Genomic DNA, 19,439 nt, shown 5'->3' on the forward strand with positions numbered 1-19,439 from the left:
AATCCCATCCCGGAGGCCCCACGTTTTCATCTAGCACAAAACATAATAGAGGATATGAATACAGAATATTAAATGCAATGACAAGGATATGAAATAAGAAATTAAAAGCAGTCAAGAGAAAAAAAGGTGGCCACAAATGCACAGTAAACTGGGTGCGGAAAGGGGCAGCAAACCCCCCAGCACTCCCCCCACCCTACATCCCTGGCTCTCCTCAGTTCGCCAATAGTCCTGGAGTTCAATGTTATACATTCACCTTCCAGAAGCTTGGTACCAAGCCAGGGTGACCCAGACAGCACCTTCCAATGACAGACGGATCTCAGCTCACCTTTTTTCTCCAAGGCATCAGTGGCCCAGAGATGTCCCTTACTTGGTTCCTATGCTGTGGCGCTAAAAGCCCTAGAACGTGCCCATCTGATAAGCATCTCCTACCACCAGAAATCACTGGGCACATCTGCCCTGGCAGGAATCCACACACCCTCAGCAACACAGAGGAGAAAGCCTGGGCAGGCACGGACGATGGAAGCCATCGTGCGGTAAAGCAGAAGGCATAGCTTTGGAGTCCCGAGGGCTCACTCTCCTTCTGGGTGCCAGTCCCCCAAGTTAGTCACCTTGTCTGAGCCTCCACTTTCCCTGCTGTGAAAGGAAGGTGGTAATAGCGTGTCTCTCACAAGACTTTGGGGAAGATAAAAGAGAAGCTTAAAGAGCCTTATAAACTGTGAAGTACTGGACCTGCCTGTTGTGAATGAGTCTTCTTCATGTCTGTTTGTAGCTACACCCAGCATCAGCCTCTCCCTGGGGTCGCGGGAGCACAAGTTTCTCTCCTCCACTGTAGGGCATTCGCATTCGTCCTTATCTTGTTGACCAGACTGACAGCTCTGAGCCTAAACCCCGGAGAGGGACACTCCTGAACCAGCCATACTTGGCTGCATTCAAATTCCTGGAAGCAGTTTACATACACACACACACACACACACACACACACACACACACACACACCACAACAACCCGCTAGGACGATCGTCAAGTCCCCCCCGCCCCCGCAAAGGGATTTGAACAATCCTTATTCCGGTTTCACACAAAAATAAAAACAAGCAAAAAACCCCCACAGATTTCACCGCCATCACCTTCTTCCACAACAAACTGACAACCAAGTTCAGTCTCACTGACTTAAGAAGGACGCTTTCCGCGCGGTCTGTGCGAAGGGAAAGGTGTCAAAGCCACGGTGGGTACCCACCCCACCCCCCACCGCCGCTCCCGCCCGCCCGCCTACCCGCCAACACTCCAACCCCGCAGGCTGCAGCTTCCTCCTACCTGGGCGAGCCCCGGGCCGCCCCGGGCCCAGCGCGGCGGGGCGGGCGCCCTGGGAGCCGGGCGAGGGGCTCCGGGGCGCGGGCGCGCGGTTAGTCACATGCCCGCCGGCTCCTGGGGGCGCCAGGCCGCCGCCGCCGCCGCCGCCGCCGCGCGCTCCGTGTCGGCTCCGGGCGCGGGCGCGGGCACGAGCAGGAGCCGCGCCGCCCTTGCGCCCGGGAACAGCCGGGCGCGGCTCCTGCTGCGCTGAGGCTCCGGCTCCGGCTTGGACGCCTCGGGCGGAGACGGACGCGGGTGGGTGGGTGGAGAAGGCGGGGCGGGCCGGGCTCAGGAGGGAGAGAGCTGGCCGGGTGCCCCCGCGCCCTACCCCCGGGAAGCCCGGGACTCCGGCCTGCCCCGCTCATCCCCCTCATCCCCGGGGGCCCGGGCTCCCGCACCCTGGAGGGGCAGTGACCGTGGTCCCACCCGCAGTGACTTGGGACGACTCACCTGGACAGCGTAACCTGGCTACCACCCAACTGCGGGGTCCCTGGGCATGACTGCAGCGAATGGAGCTTGGGACTTTCAGGTCCCAGAAACACACACTTTCCAGCCTAAGAGACCAGATAGGGTCAGTCACTGGAGCCTGAGGCCTGGCCCCTGCTCTCTCACACTGGCCCTGGGAACTTCCACAAGTCACCAACCTCTTGGTACCTCCTTTCCTCTTCACTGAAAAGAGATCACAGCAGCACCCACCTCATGGAGTGGTTGGGGAGATTACATAAATTAACACTGTAAACCAGCGCCAAGCACGGGGTTGACACAAGAGTCACTTGCTGCTTGTTATTGTTTTGCGCCTGGATGAAAGAGCAGCTTATCGGTGGTACAGTCTTGATACCAGACTTCTTGGCCTGACCAGGTATTCTTTTAAGCTTAAAACCCACTTACTCCCATCCACTCATTTTGCACATGAGAACTGGTAGTCCTAGAAATGCAGTGAATGGCCGGGGTCAGGCGTAGACTTTGGTGCGGGGAGAGAAAGATGCTGGGGTATCAGCAGAGGCTGGCTTGGGCTCCAAGCCCCACAGCCAGGGGCTTGGAAGCTGCTCTTCCCTTTCCAAAACTCCGTACCTCCAGCAAGTGCCTGGACCCTGACTTGTTTTGAGGACCTAATGAGCCATCCTCTGGGGAGACATTGAGTAAATGATGATTGCTTCCTTCCTAACAGAACACACACATAGACACACAGACACAGACACACACACACACACACACCCTTCCTGTATCCCTTCCAGGCTGGGCAGGTGCTGCTTTCCATAGCCCTTCCCTTGATATCTCTGTCGGAAACCCAAGAATTGAGATAACCCTGGCCTCAGCTGGCCCAGATAATTCTGGGCTGGAGGAAAGCATAAAGAAACCAACAGCAATAACTCATCAACCCTAATGCTGACTTGTGGCCTGTTGTGATGATAATTTCTTATTTTTTAAAAAATTTTATCTGGTTCCAGCCCTTGCACCTGGTTCCTCTTTCTCCAAGGAACAGGCTTAACTCTGGGGCCAGTGACACGGTATTATGAGAATTCGCCAGGCGTGCCTGGGTGGCTCAGCGCCTGGGGTCATAATCTCACAGGTTGACGAGATCGAGCCCCACATCAGGCTCTGCGCTGACAGCGCTGAGCCCGCTGGGGATTCTCTCTCTCCCTCTGTCTCTGCCCATCCCCCTGCTCACTCTTTCTCTCTCAAAATAAATAAATAAAATTTTAAAAATAGCTTAAAAAAAAAAAAGAATTCACCAGATGTCCCCATCTCTTTAGTATTCCTTTTTAGAGTGGTGGTTCTCAAAACATTGATTATACATCAGAATCATCAGGAGAGAGAGCTGGACCACTGTTGCCCAGATCCGTCACATGAAAATCTCTGGGACTGAGGCCCAAATCTCAGTGTTATTAAAGCTCCTAGGTGATTCCAACATGCAGCCAGGGGTGGGAACAACTGTTCCTCTGAGCCCCCCTAGTGATGGCCTTACTGTGAACCCTCCGCTTGAAGCTGCTTCAGCACGTGTCCCAGGGGCACTTAATGAAAGCTAGCATGAGCAGGTCAGGCTCAGTGCTGCAGAACTAGTGTTGTTAGTGAGCATAAACGTATCTCACAGTTTGTATAGTGAAGGTTTTTAAACAGTTTACGAGTAGAAAACATGATGAGTCTGTGTAATAATGTAGAATTTAAAATTACATTTTAATCTAAATTTCAAAATTAAAATTTAATTTTAATTTAAAATTACATTAAAATTAAAATTTAATCCTAATTTAAAATTACACTTAAAATTAAACTAAATTAAATTTAAATTAATAAAGTTAAATGTAATTAAATTTTTAAATTGGAATTAAAATTACACTTTTCCTTGTTTTTTTCTTTGTATTCTGATGCCTCCCACCCACCCCTACCCCAACCATCCTGCTAGACACGTGAGCCCTTAGACCCAGATAAAACACGCATACACCCGTCTATTATGAGGATGGGGTTTGAAGACCTTCCCTTCTTACCTATAGCCACTGTTCTCTCTGGCACTTTGAATGTATCTCCTCCCTCACTCAGCCATGCTGACCACGTTTCCGAACTCTCCCTTCCCTTTGTTTCCTTTCCTAGGTGGCTCGTGTGTCCACCTGTCTTGCTTCACCCCTGAGTTGAAAGCTCATGGTGCGGAGATTGTCACTCCTGTATGCTCTGGTCTCAGCACCACACAAATGCTCTGAATGCGAATGTGTAAGACACATGCCTCCGCGGAGGTGATGATATTTGTGTGTTTCACAAAAACTTACGAGAAACGGAAATAACATCCGGGGTCTGGATGGCACCTTCTGGAGTGTTATCTCCCTCACTACCTTCCCATCTCTGAGACTCCTGTCATTTGGAAGACTCAACTGTCTGCCATCGCCAGACCACCTTTCTTGAGAGAGACCGTATTCTCTGAGGATTTTCAGTGTATGACCCTCCTAGCAAGCTGCTCAAATCATGGGACTGTCTTTGATAAGAGTGTCTAGTAGTGCACAAGAAGCAGAATCCTGGAAACCACCAGTGTCAGAGCAAAGCCCTGTGTCCAGGGTGGTCTGTGCCAAGGGACAGCTGTGACAGTGGAACTGCCTGGGCCTGAGGACAGGCTGTTTCACAAATGGTGACACAACACTCCTAGAGTGTTCAGAGTCCCCAGACCCTCAGAGGGGGAAGCCAAGGGGTAAGAAGGCCGACACTGACCACCCCTGGCAGCTGGGGACACCGAGGCAAGCATGATCCCAGCTGGGGTCGGTAAGTCCAGAGGACGACGTATGGAGAGAACTCCAGTCAGTGTCCACAAGGACAAGGGGTTTGGAGAGAGAAGGATTCTAAAGAGAGGAGGCTGAGTCTTGCACCAGTAGAGACTAAGCAACTCTGAAGTGACAAGCTTTTTTTCTAGCGCTAGAGATGGAAATGAGGATCCATGAACTAAGCTGACTTCAGTTGTGGAAAATAAAATGACATCTTTGCACACAGGGCCTCTGTGATTCTTGCTACGCCTGTTTTTCGTTATTTATAGAACTGCCAGTAACGGCTCACAGAACCACAGTGTTCCCTGAGATAGGTTTAAAAACCACTGTCCTACATGGACTTCCTTCTACAGCATAGTTTTTCGTTCCTTTCACACATTTTCCATCTCCTGACCTCCAAATAACCACATTTTCAATCTGTGTCTCATATTACCTCCCATTACTGCCACTTGTCCGTTTTCATTGGCTCAGGACTATCCCTTTCTCTAAGCAGTTCTTTGTGGGTTTCTCTGATCGTTTTGCTGTTCAGATTCCTCTGATTTTGCAAGACCTTTACCAAGCAGAAAGCCGCATGTGAACCAGAGATGAGAGTTGATGAGAAACTGTAGAATATCATAAAATTGCCAATGACGGTAAACTATTTCTTAACTTCCTTTATAAGACGAGGACAAAAAGATGGACATGGCAGGCAGCCCGGCAAACTTTTTATTCTAATTGCGGCTTTAATCTTGCTCAATGAAAGCAACTGAGGGGCTCCTGGGTGGCTCAGGCAGTTAAGCGTCTGACTTCAGCTCAGGTCATGATCTGACGGTTCCTGGGTTCGAGCCCCACATCAGGCTCTGTGCTGACAGCTCGGAGCCTGGAGCCTACTTCAGACTCTGTGTCTCTTTCTCTCTCTCTCTGCCCCTCTCACGCTCACACTCTGTCTTCTTCTCTCAAAAATAAATAAACATTAAAATAAAATTAAAAACAAAAAGCAACTGAGTGCAAGTGGCTTCTTACACCTGGTTTTATTTCCTTGCTAACAACACAGAAACAGCACAGAAGTTCCAGAGACCGATAGATAGACGGGGTGGCTTCCAAGAACTGCCGCACCTAACAGAACCAGACTAGTGGCCTCTTACTCTCTTATGCCAGATCTTTATCCGATCATTGGTTGAACATATGAAACTCAAAGCACCAATAGCCAAGCCAGCCATCACCACCCAAAAGGCAGCCATTACCAGATTCCCTCATCATCCAAGAAGGGCTTTTTCTTTTTAATGTTTAGCATTTATTTTGAGAGAAAAAATAGAGAGCAAGGAGGGGAGGAGCAGAGAGAGAAGGAGACAGAGAATCCCAAGCAGGCTCTGCACTGACAGTGCAGAGCCCCTCATGGGGTTTGGACTCATGAACTGCGAGATTGTGACCTGAGCTGAAACCAAGAGTCTGAAGCTCAACTGACTGAACCACCCAGGTGCCACCAAGAAGGGTCTTTTGAAATCTTTGTCCTCAGTCATGTAAAGGACACATAACAAAAGCACTGCCTTCCTTAACCTCATCTTTGAACATAATGAAGGAACTGGCTGCCTTAAATGCTTTCCCTTGTATTTCTACAAGGTCCCGCTATCTTTGGTTCTCTGAAAGTGTCTGTAATTTGTCTCTATGTTTTGTCACGTACTCTCTTCCATAAGCACCTTCCAAAATCCAGAGTTCTTGTTGTAGCCTTTTAACTCTTCAATCCTTTCTAAACATTACTGCCAATTTGTCTTCTCTAAATGGTTTCCTTTTAATACTATCACTGTAGTAGATTAAAAAATGGCTTCAAATTCTTCCCTTCTCCAATTAAGAGGTGAAGTCTAATTCCTCTCCCTTGAATCTGGGCTGGTCTCGCTGGCTTACTCAACCAATTCCAATAGAATGAGGTGGGATTGATTTTCTGGAACTTCTGAGGCCAGATCATCCAAAACCTTTCAGCTTCTTCTTAGGCTTGTTGAAACACTCAGTCTTGGTACCCAAACCTGCCAGATAAGGAGTGTTATCATCCTGAGACTGCCATGCTATGAGAAATTCTAAACCACATGGAGTCCACAACCCCAGCTGACAGCCAGAACCACCTCCCACCATGGGAGAGCACCATTCTGGAAGTTAAGCCAGCCAACCCTGGTCAGCTGCTAGCCAACTATATCCATAGGAGAGTCCCCAAAGGAGAACCACTCAGCTGAGTCCCATCAACCCCAGAACCATGAGAGATAATAATACATTGTTGTTCTAAGTCATTGAGTCTGGATCACAGTAATAGATAAGCAAGGCAATGACCCAACTCAGAAGCATGTCACAGCTCACTGTTGGCCTGTCCTGTACCATACAGAATCAGCCTAGCATGCAAGGTCTCTTCAAATTAAAATGACACATATCCTCCCTTCTCCTGCATCACCTCTGACCACTGCCCAGTTACAGACTTCCTGAAGATGATTATTATGATTATCTCACCAGCAAATAAAGGGAAAAGGAGAATTATGAGATAGTGAAAAAGGTTTAGCTTGAAATATACTATTTTGAGTAAAAGAAGTAGTTATTTCCTTGTACGTTTCAGCAAGTGCTAACTGCAAGAATGATTTAGTTTCTAGTATTGTTATTTTTTTAAGTTTATTTATTTATTTTTGAGAGAGAGAGAAAAAGAGAGAAAGAGAGAGATGATCCCAAGCAAGCTCCATGCTGTCAGTGCAAAGCTGGATGTGGGGCTCAAACCCATGAACCTGAGATCGTGACCTGAGACAAAATCAAGAATCAGACACTTAACTGACTGAGCCACCCAGGTGCCCCTCTAGTGTTGTTATTTGATGGTTTGCCAAGAAGTAGTGCAACCATCAGAAGTAAGCCTCTACAGACAAAGATACTTAGAAAGGTAAGGAGCAAGCTACTACCTCCGACAATAGAAGCAGAAGAAAAATCTGGCCAGACTCAGGAGTGCCATATTTGTTGAATCATTTTGCTAATTTCCAAAGACTATGTTAACACCTGTTCCATTCTTTTGTGTCCTCAAAACAATTTGGCAATAGTCAGCAGCAGGTGGACTACTGTCCAACAATAATTACTATTATCCACGACTTCCCTGAGAGAGGATGGGAGCTGGGAAAGTTCTCTGTCCTGGGTCCAAAGGTTGAGAGAAGAGGCCTTAATACCACTGATTCTTTCTTTACCTCTTGCATCCTCATAAGAAAATCGCTGAATTAAGAGCCTGAGTGATGAGTGCTGAGCTCTTCGTACCCTGGGATAGTTAGACCTGCTGAGGAGCTCAGCTTACAGTCTAGAACATAGTGGGTATTGTCCTCATAGGAGGTGAGTGATACTGGGCTTCGGGTCCTCCTGAGAGTGACAACAATAGAAGCCTATAATATCATTTCCCCCGAAAATGGCATAAAAGATTTAGGATCCAGTCTAGACCAGATTCTGGGCAGGAGACACAGAAGGTCCCCTGACTGTGACTTATGCACAGCCCTCAGGAGGTGACTTCAAGGACTCCCTCTTGTATTCTACATCTGTGGTGTGCTATTTAATACCTCAGCCTCTAGAATCATGACAGTATTTAAATTATTTAAAATTAAATAAAATTTAAAATTCAGTTGCACTAGTTACACTTCAGGAACTTAATAGCCATCACATGTCATGAGTGGCTACCATATTGGATAGCACACCCATAGAACATTTCCATTACTGCAGAATGTTCTATTGGACATTGCTACTCTAGAGTCTAGACAATTCAAGGCCTCTGGAAAAGAGGTCTTTCCCTGGCAAACTAGTCTTCATCCAGAATAAATAATCTGCTCATTTTAAATCTATACTTAAGTGAAAATATTTACACCTTCCCCTTTCCTTCTCATCAACCTTGTCATTGTTTAATCTGTCTTCCATTTCTCAGCTAAAACATACCAGGTCACATGTTTTCTCTATATTTTATGAGCTCATTTTTTATATTATTGTAATTACCTTACATTCATCAATATGATTCTTTGTCCATAATTGTTTCATGTCTATATTTTTATTTTTCTAATAAAAATATATGTAAGATCTTCAAGGATAGGAACAATGCATGGGGGGGGGAGGTGGACACCTGTCCCAGAATACTCATTTACAACCTTGAATGTGAGAAGTAGTCAACCAGGAGCTCCTGGGTGGCTCAGTTGGTTCAACTTCCGACTTCAGCTCAGGTCATGATCTCATGGTTTGTGAATTTGAACCATGCATCGGGCTCTGTGCTAACAGCTCAGAACTTGGAGCCTGCTTTGGATTCTGTGTCTCCTTCTCTCTTTGCCCCTCTCCTGCTTGTGCTCTGTCTCTCTCTCTCTCAAAAATAAAAATAAATAAAAATAATTTTTAAAAAAAGAAGTAATCACCCAACCACTAAGGAAGAGGGTATAGGGAGGTTTTTCATGATAAGTATCACCGCAAACTTGTGCTGTGCCCATAGTGATGTCTAGCAGAGGCAACAATCTAGTCCCCAGTCACAAGATCATGAAATCAGCAATAGAATATTTATTACTTTTCAATTAAAGACAAAAAAGACTGAAGGTTTTAAATACAATATGTTAGCACTGTAAAATCTTACCACACTACATTTTCATCACTCCTTTTTTTATTCTCTAAGAAAAAAAATCATTTACAGTGTTTTGCCCTGCTGCTTTGACATATTGTGTGCTTGTCAAGGAACTTGGCGATTTCCCAATCTGGACGTGAAAATAATAACACAGAGAAACAATCTCAGAGGAGCCCAAGGAGAAAAAAATGTAGGTGACACCCAGAGCCCAGGCTTTCTCAAGAGTGTGAGGACTGGTCCTTATGCATAAGAGTTGAGATGCAGATGATGGGCGCCTGGGTGGATCAGTTGGTTAAGCGTCCAACTTCAGCTCAGGTCATGATCTCATAGCCCATGAGTTTTAGCCCGCATCAGGCTTTGTGCTGACAGCTCAGAGCCTGCAGCCTGCTTCCGATTCTGTGTCTCCCCCTCTCTGCCCCTCCCCACTCACGCTCTGTCTCTATCTCTCAAAAATAAATAAACATTAAAAAAAATAATAATAATAAAAAGCTTAAATGTAGAGGAAAGCCCTATGTGTCCTAGGAAGAGAGTTTTTCCCCCATGCTGTCCCAGGAAAAGGGGAGGAAGTCAGGAGTAAAACAAAGTGCTTAGAAAGTGTTGAGCATTTTTTCCACTTTCCCTGCTCTCTGTGTGGAAGTAGTGAGGTAGGTACCTGGATGACCCAGTGAAAGCCAGCAATTAGGAAAGACTCTGAAATAGCATCTGCAGAGAGAGAAACCCAAGCCAGACATGGCAGGGAGCAGAGACCATGGACAAGAACAGGGCCAAGCACACTGTGGGCTCAGGGGCACAACAGAGCCCCCATAACTACCACCTCACACACTGATCTCATACATCTTCTTTCCAATGGATCCCAAAGTTTTTCATATTATTCATATGAAAATGATATCAATAATATTGATACGATATTACTGATTGTAAAGGGCATTGCTTTTTTTAAGATTTTATTTTTTAAGTGATCACTACGCCCAACTTGGGGCTCAAACTCACAACCCCAAGATCAAGAGTTGCACACTCCATGGACTGAGTCAGCCAGGCACCTCAAGGGTATTGCTTTTAAATTTAGATTCCTGACTGTTCATTACTAGTATGCAGAAATACAACCAATTTTTATATATTTACCTTGTGATCACAAAACTCACTTATTGGTTCTAGTAGCTTTTTTATTGAGTTCGTAGGATTTTCTATGTAAACCACCATGTTGTCTACAAACAGTTTTACTTCTTCTCTTCCAATCTGGATGGCTTTTATCTTTTCTTGACCTTTTACACCAGCCAGATCTAGTACCATGCTGAACAGAAGTGAGGAAAGTAGACATTCTTGCCTTGTTCCTAATCTTAGGGGAAAGCTTTCAGTCAATGATATTAGATGTAGGTCTTTCACAGATGCCTTTTATCAGGTTGAGGAAGTGCACTTCTATTCTTAATTTTCTGAGAATTTTTATCAGGAATAGATGTTGGGTTTTGTCAAATGCCTTTTCTGCATCTTTTGAGATGATCATACGGTTTTTCTTTTTTGGTTTTATTAATACGGTGAATTACATTTATCCACTTTCCATTGCTAAGCCAACTTGGCATTCCCGGCATAAAGCCCTCTTGGCCATGATGTATTTGTGTTTTTACACATTGTTAGAATGGACTTACTAATATTTTGTTTATAATTTGTATGTCCTTCTTCATGAGGAATACTGGCCTACAGTTATTTTTTTCTTGTAATGTCTTATCTGGTTTTGATATCCAAGTAATACTAACGTCAAAAAGTTGGGGAGAACTCATGACTTGGGAAGTATGTATTCCTCTTCAATTTTCTGGAAAATTCTGTACATAATTGATACTATTTCTTCTTTAAGTGTTTGGCAGAATTCACTAGGGAAGTTATTTGGGCCTAGAGGTTTTTTTTGTGGGAAAATTTTCCATACAAATTCAATTTCTTTAATAGAAGACTATCCAAGTCATCTATTTCTTCTTGAATGAGGTTGGTAGCTTGTGTCTTTGAAAGAAATTATCCAGTTCATTTAAGTATCAATGTTTTTGCATAATTGTATTCCTAATATTCTGTCATTATCCTTTTAATATTTGTAGTGTGGTACAGTGATATTACCTAAGCCCTGATATTGATATTTCTGTCTTCTCTCTTTCATTCTTGATCATGCTACCCAGGGCTGTATCAATTTACTGCTCTCCTCAAGCATCAGCTTTTGGTGTCATTAATTTCTCTAGTATGTTTCTGGTTTCTATGTAATTGTTCTCTGCTTTGATCTTTGTTACTTCTTATCTTCTGCTTGCTTTGGGTGTAATTTGTTTCTCTTTTCCTAGTTGTAGTTGAGGCTGAGGCCATGGATTTAACACTTTTCTGCCTTTTTAAATAGGCATTTCATGCTGAAAATTTCTCCGTAAGTGATGTATATCATTCCACATCTAAGAACCTTACTTAAAAATAGAACTGTCATATGATCCAGCAATCCCACTTCTGGGTATTTATCTAAAGAAAATGAAAACACTGATTTGGAAAGGCACATGTACCCCAATGTTCATTGCAGCATTACTTACAACAGCCAAGATATGGAAGCAGCCCAAGTGTCCACTGATAGAAGAATGGGTAAAGAAGATGTGGTATATATACACGAGGGAATATTACTCAGCCATAAAAATGAATACAATCCTGCCATTTGCAGCAACATGGATGGACCTAGAAGGTATTATGCTAAGTGAAATAAGTCAGACAAAGACAAATACCATATGATTTCATTTATACGTGGAATCTAAAAAACAAAATGAAATGGAAACAGACTCATAGATGTGGAGAACAGACTGGTGGTTGTCACAGGGGTGTGGGGTGGGGGGACAGGTAAATCAGGTGAAGATAATTAAGAGCTACAAACTTCTCAGTTATAAAACAAATACGTCACAACTTACTGAAAAGTATACCATAGGGAACATAGTCGATAATATTGGAATTATTAGAATATTGGCGTTATTGGAATAACTTTGTATGGTGTCAGAGGATAAAGGTGATTATGTTTTTGGTTTTTTTTTATAACGTTTATTTATTTTTGAGACAGAGAGAGACAGAGCACGAACGGGGGAGGGTCAGAGAGAGAGGGAGACACAGAATCTGAAACAGGCTCCAGGCTCCAAGCTGTCAGCACAGAGCCTGACGCGGGGCTCGAACCCACGGACCGCGAGATCATGACCTGAGCCGAAGTCGGACGCTCAACCGACTGAGCCACCCAGGCGCCCCAAGGTGATTATGTTTTAATGTATAAAATCATCACACTATGTTGTACACCTGAAACTAATATGATATTGTATATCCATTATAATTCAATATAAAAAAAAAGAAACTTACAATACCATAGCCCCATCTTTTCCTGCCTGGCTTTTGTGCGATGTGTGTCATTCATTTTGCTTTTACGTATGTTAAAAACCTCACACTGCACTATCAGTCCTTCTGTTTGAACAGTCCATTTTCTTTTAAAGAAATTTATGCCATAATTTCATCTCCATCTGTCATCATTTTCCTTCTGCCTAAAGGATTACCTTTAATATTTGGTAGCGTAGGTCTGCCGGTGATGAGTTCAGGTTTTGTACGTTTGAAACAGTTTAATTTTGCCTTTGTTTTTGGAAAGCATTTTCACTCTGTATAGAATTCTAGGTCGTCAGCATTTTTTCCCCAGTACTGTAGAGACAATGCTTCAAAGCCTTTTGGTGTACGTTGTTTCTGTGAGAAATCTGTCATCTTGTCATCCTTGTTCCTTGGCATGTTCTTTCACTGACTGCTTTTAAGATTTTACTCTTTACCACTGGTTTTAAGCAATGTGATTATCACAGGACATAATGTATCGATCTCTGTTTCTCAGGGTTCACTGAACTTCTTGGATGGATGGGCTTGTAATTTTCATCCAATTTGTAAAAGTTCTGGCCATTGTTTTCAAATATTCCTTCTGTGACCCCTCCTGCTTTTTGGAGACTTTGATAACGTGTGTATTTGGCTGCTTGAAATTGCCCTACAGTTCACTGATGCTCTGTTCTTTTTCTATTTGTTTTTCTCCTCTGTGTTTCATTTTGATAGTTTCTACTGTTGTGTCCTTAAATTCATTATTCTACATCGTCTAATCTGATGTGAATCTCATTTAGTATACTTTGATCTCAGACTTTGTAGTTTTCATCTCTAGAAGTTATAGGTGGGCCTTTTTTTTCTTTTTTTAACATCTTCCATTCCTCTACTTACTGCTTTGAGCATATGGAATATAGTTGTAATAACTGTTTGAACGTCTTGGTCTGTGTTGGTTTTAGTTGGTTTTGATTGATTGATTTTTCTCCTCCTTATTTGTCTACTTCTTTGCATTGCACAGTGATTTCTTATTAGATGCCAAACACTGTGAAGTTTAACTTGCTTGATGCTTGGTATGTTTGAGTTCAAGGATGCATTCTAGCTCTTGGAAGTGCTTCCATTATTTGGGGTGTTGCCCTTTTGATTCATCAGGCAGGGCCATGGCAGCATTCAGTGTGGGACACATTTCACCCCACTGCTCAAACACAATCCTAGTTCTCTATCAAATGCCTGCAGGTTGTGAGGTTCTCCATTCTGACGGGCGGGAACAGAAATTATGCCTGGCCTTGCTGTCTACTACTTCATCTAATCCCATGGGTGGTTAATTTCTGGCCTCAGGTAGTTCCCTCACACGTGGGCTGACCCATACTCTGCTGAATTCTCAAGGGAGACCCCCCCTTGCAGACTTGACGTTCTTCCTCATTGAGGCTTTCTCCTCTCTGGCATCCATTCTTGTGAACTACAGCAACCTGGGTCTCCCTTGGCCCTCAGCTCCATCTCAATTCAGCAAGTTTGCTGAGTTCTGCCAAGACCTCCCTTCCCTGTGGAAATGGCTAAGACACCCTTCCACAGCCTGGGAATTCTCTCATGTCAGTAAGTGGGGGCAATCATAGGGCTCACCTCATTTTTCTCCCAGTCTCTCAAGGGTCCCTGTCCTTCAATGGCTGATGTCCAGTATCTTAAATGCCCTGGTTTCATGTATTTTATACAGCTCTTTTGTTGTCTGTCATGAGAAAGTAAATCCAGACCCTACTAGTCAATCTTGGCTGACAGCAGAACTTGGCTACACAGTTCTCAGTGTTCATAAATATGACAGTTGGCCAGGAACATGTCTAACATTCTTTACACATCTCAAAACTTTTTCCTTTTAATTTTGTTTGGAAAAGTTTTTGAAATATTTCTAAATCACAACCCAGAATTAATAAATGTTAGCCAAAACCGAGACTTTTGAGGAAGGAAGGAAATTGTGAATGATGTCAGATAAAGGGCAGTCTGGCAACCGCTGGGTCCCAGAGGCAGAGAGACGAAGGTTGTGTCGTGGGGAGGGGAGAGGAAAAATAGTGAAGGAGGAGGAGGGGAAGGAAGGAAAGGGAAGAGGGAGGAAAAAAGACATATAAAGTCCAAAGAACCTAATTATCTATCCCCAGGGTCACCAAACCCAAGAATTTTAAAGGAAGCATTATTAGCAGTTGTGATTGTTTGAATACAGGCATCAGGAGGGAAAAGTTGAGAGGAATCCTATGAGGGTTCCAAAAAATTGTTAAAGAGAACAAATAGTTTACATTAGTGGCTCTCAAAGTTCCCTGAGATCCTTTTAGAGGTCCACAAGGTCCAAACTACTTTGATATAATTCAAAGATGGTGTTATGTGTATTCTTCACACACATTCTCTTGCAAGCACACAGTGGATTTTCCAGAAGCTACATGATGTGTATCTCAAAGATTGAATGCAGAAGCAGATATAAGATTCATCTGTCCTCTGTTGAGCCAAACATTCAAGAGATTTCTAGAACAATGTAAAACAATGCTACTTTTTCCATTTGTTTTCAAAATACATTTTTGTAAGAGAAATGTTATGTTACCTGGTAATGGATTTATTTTTCTTTTTAAATGATCAATAAAATTTTTAATTGTTTTTTTTAATATATGAAATTTATTGTCAAATTGGTTTCCATACAATACCCAGTGCTCATCCCAAAAGGTGCCCTCCTCAATATCCATCACCCACCCTCCCCTCCCTCCCACCCCCCATCAACCCTCAGTTTGTTCTCAGTAATTGGTTTTAATGTCTAATATGTGTAATATCAGTAGAGTTAATCAGGTAAACAAATCTCTTTAAAGTTTTCAATAATTTTTCAGAGTGTGAAGGGGTCCTTAGCCCACAAGCCTAAGAACTTCTGTTCTAAAGCTTTTGCAGCCTTACAGAGACCACTGAGTACTTCATGAAGTATCTTCCCCAGAACAAGGATCAAGAAGATCCTTGAAGATCAAGGAGTCACAAGGGAGAATCACCCCCAACACTGGCTGCTTTACCTTTTATCCAGACTTTGAAATGATGACTCATAGAACAGCAGCCCTTGTAAGCCTCATCCACAAGGAACTGGGTCTTAACTCATTATTGAGATCTGAATTGCTCTTTTCAGCGCTACAAGTCCCACCCCGAATTTCTCGAAAGGGTTGCGAAATTGCCAGTGTCCTCTCCAGTCTGCTTCACCATAATTTTTCCACTATTCATCTGACCCATGCCTAATAATTGATCATTTATGAAGGAAGGAAATGTATAATCAAGCACCTATTACATGTCTGACAGTGAGTTCGGTGCTTTCATAGGACATCACATTTATGCTCACCACCCTATGAACAATATTATTATCCCCTTGTTTTATAGATGGAAACATAAAACTTAAGGATCTTGCCTCAGATTATCCAGTGAGTGAAATAAACCAACGGGGACTCAGCTCACTCTCCAAAGCTCATGGTCTTTGCCATTCATACTGGTACCTTTCACTGCTCTGCCATTATCACTATTGTGTTGCTGTTGTTTGTAAAGTAAAAAAAACACCCTGAAATATCGGAATTCTGCTTTCTACAACCAAAGGGAGAACAGCCTAGTGGCTATAAGTGTAGACAAAGGAGCTGGACAGCGGTAGGTTGGATCCCAGATCTATCATGTACTAGCTGTGTGGTGCTGAGCAAGTCACTAAACTTCTTTGTTTCCTTGATGGTAAAAAATGTTCCTAATTACACCTGCTTTATTGGGTTATTATGAGAACTGAAAAAAATTGATATGTAAAGAGCATTTAAACATTGTCTGATACATAGTCAATGATAGAGATGAGTGTTATTTGCCATACATTAATTATATTTGGGTAAATTACTCAGGATCTATGAACCTAAAAAAACAGGTATAAAAATACCTGCCTGGGGCACCTGGGAGGCTCAGTTGGTTAAGCACCTGAGTCTTGATATTGGCTCAGGTCATGATCTCATGGTTCATCAGATCGAGCCCTGCATCAGGCTCTGCACTGATCCCGTGGAGCCTGCTTGGGATTCTCTCTCTCCCTGTCTCTCTGCCCCTCCCCTCCTTGCTCTCTCCCTCTCTCTCTCAGAATAAATGAATATTAAAAAAAAATAACTGTCCAGTTACACCAGAGAGTTACTGAGAAAGTCACAGATAATGAATGTACTAGACAGTATTTTTAACTGAATAATATGCAAATAAGCAAACAATATAGAAGCTTTATTTGCCATAAACTCCCAATATGATGTCATTTTTGAATAGGGAGTTTTCTGGTAAAGAGGAGATCAGTATTTCTGGCTAAAAGAGTATGTACTTGTCACCACAGCTAATAAATCCCTTATTCCGAAAACACTAACCGAAACCACAGTTAAAAAGCAGGATATTTCTGCACAAACACTCAAGTCTAAAGTAACCAAGTGTGAAATGTAAAATGACTCAGTCTCTCTCTGTGTGATCGAACAGTGAATTTTGTTAATATCATGAGGAACTATCGGGAGCTGAAATTTAAACAGTCCTCAGAGATAATGAAGGACTTAAAACAAACAAAAGGTCAGTTTGCAACCAGAAGTTTCTCAACATTCCTTACGTAAACTCAGAAATTCAATTATTGCCATGCCAAAGTTGTTCTGCTGCCCTTCATTTTTCATTGTTAAAAAGTTTTACCAAAACTTGAATCATTTCCTGTCCTGACAACCGCAATATCTTTTTCCCATTCTTTCTACACTACTAAACTCCAAATTACTATTGCCAAAGAAATTCCCTTCCGCATTGCCAAATGGTATCTCAAGCCATTAGATGTCACATGCACATGAGCACACACGGGAGCATGCACGCACTCCGCTACTCTATCTGAAGTCCCTACCGGTGCCTCATAGCACGGTTCACATCTAACTCACTGTCTCTATTATTTGTGACCTTGTTTCTTAACCAGCTATGCCTACTAGAATGTAAGCACCCTGAGGGTAGGATTTTGGTCTGTTTTGTTCACTGTTGTACTATCATTGTCTACAAGAAAGCCTGACGTGTGGTAGATTCATTTTCACTTATATTGATGAATGAATGAACGAATGAATGAATGACTTAGCTCTGCACATTGACGGTCCTTATACTTGATTTCAGTATTCTTCATCCTTTCCATTTGACAATGTTTTATCTTCCTTGCACCACCTCTTATGCAACCGGTTATAGTTTTCTCAACCATCTTTGTTTTGTCTCATCAGGCCCTGGCCATGAATATGTAGGTTGTTGACATTAAGACAACTTACCTGTCTCCACACAGAGTATGTGGGGAGCTGACTCAGCCAATAGGACTTCACAATATGGAGACCTGAAGCAAAGTGTTTCTCACCCTTGATGAAGTGAGGGTTCGGAACATAGGAATGAGCAGATCAGAGAAAGCTGAAGTCTAAATCATGAATCAACCACCCCCTGGGCTGCTGCACACAAGGAAGGACCCAAAAAAGGGATTTACATAGAAGCTTAGACCACTGCTCCAATTCATGGCTTGCATTTGGGCTAATACGTGGGCTGGAAAGAGCATTGACATTACAACCCTTCTCCTTCAAACACAGACGAAATAGCCACTGGCCCTAGATATGAGAAAGGGGCCTCATGAATCAGATCGAGAGATGGCTGGGTCAGTGGGCTGCATACCCAGCTATGCGCCAGAGTCCCATGGGCATTCTAGAGCCCTCCTTTCCGAGCAGAATCTCCACAGATGATGCCTGGAAATCTGTATGTTTAAAGAGCTACCAACTGCTCCTCAGAATAACAGCCACTAACCAACAAGCCCAGAATTTTCCCAGGGCAGTTTTAAGTGGTTGTCTGTTTGGGAGGGTGCATTATTTACTGGACAGAAATTGGGAATACTAGAGGTTCTGCAATACCCAGGGCCGCACTAAACGACAAAATGTCCTCCATCCCACAAAACTTGAAAATATCCCACCAGACAAGAAGGTAGGTAAAATCTAAGCCCAGAGCCTAATTCTGTTTTTCATAGAAACACATAGCATTTTTTGTGTCATTTTCATATGTGTTGAATTTTTTGGAAATGCAGCTACCACAAAAATTGAGGTGAAGTAGAACTTTATTTTGGGGGGAACTTTAAAAAAGATTTTTCACCACTGGGGAAAATCACATCATTGAAGGCAATGCCACTAATGATATTGGAATCTCCAGGGAGACACAGACTGTTTCCATCTACATTTGCAGCTGCCACTTTACAGACATGTGTGTGTGTTACTGCAAGCACCTGTTTCTTTGTGTCTTCCAGCTCAGTCATACTCATGTACATACACATTGAATTGAATGTGGAATCACTTTTATTTCTCCTTCACATCATGGTTAGGGTAGCATAGTTCAATTTTTAATACCACGCGCAGGTAGTATATGTTCTCGGTAAATTTCATTATAGAATAGTAAAGGGGATTTATAAAATATTTTTTAAGAAAGAGAGCATTAAGTCCTTGGAGGGTAAGACTACTGATCTACTTCTGTCCCCCTCGCTCTGATGCTCCCCTACTCTCTCTCTTTCTCTCAAAAAATAAATAAATGTTAAAAAAAAATAAAACCACTGATCTAAATCATCTAATTCATGTCTCAAAACAAAGCTAATGGTTGGAGATAACAACACCATTGTCTTTGACTTGTCCTCATTGTCTATGTGTTCACCCTTGACTTTATCCCATTCCTTCTCCACAGTTGGTGGCCTATTCAATGGCAAGTCTTCTAGGAAAACCATTTCTAATTCCAAGTTTTGCAGCATCCAGAGCATCACAAAAGAGGTCTTTTTTCATGGGCAGCCCCTCCCCTCCAGAGATCTTTTCAGCTTTCCTCAGCTTTCCTTTTGAAACACGGATAATTTGAGTTTTGTCTTTAGAACTTGTTTTTTTATTAACACAAGCCCTGCTTTGAAATATTAC

At 43.1% G+C, this 19,439-nt stretch overlaps 1 protein-coding gene across 6 annotated transcripts in view; it reads right to left on the reverse strand.

The window, feature by feature from the left end:
* The window catches only part of IL1R1 (interleukin 1 receptor type 1), a 129,666-nt gene that overhangs the window by 39,824 nt on the left and 70,403 nt on the right, over window positions 1-19,439 (reverse strand). The window contains exon 1 of one of the 6 annotated variants that reach the window (XM_047067527.1): window positions 1,312-1,379. The exons of the other annotated variants lie outside the window; for them this stretch is intronic. The gene's annotated coding sequence lies outside the window, so the exon portion shown is untranslated. Of the gene's footprint in view, window positions 1-1,311; window positions 1,380-19,439 lie in introns of those variants that run through there. 6 annotated transcript variants of the gene reach the window in all.

Source organism: Lynx rufus, unplaced genomic scaffold (genome assembly GCF_022079265.1).
Source record: "Lynx rufus isolate CCGP_SWC_20201006 ecotype Redwood Valley unplaced genomic scaffold, mLynRuf1.p SCAF_8, whole genome shotgun sequence".
In the NCBI taxonomy this organism is placed as follows: domain Eukaryota; kingdom Metazoa; phylum Chordata; class Mammalia; order Carnivora; family Felidae; genus Lynx; species Lynx rufus.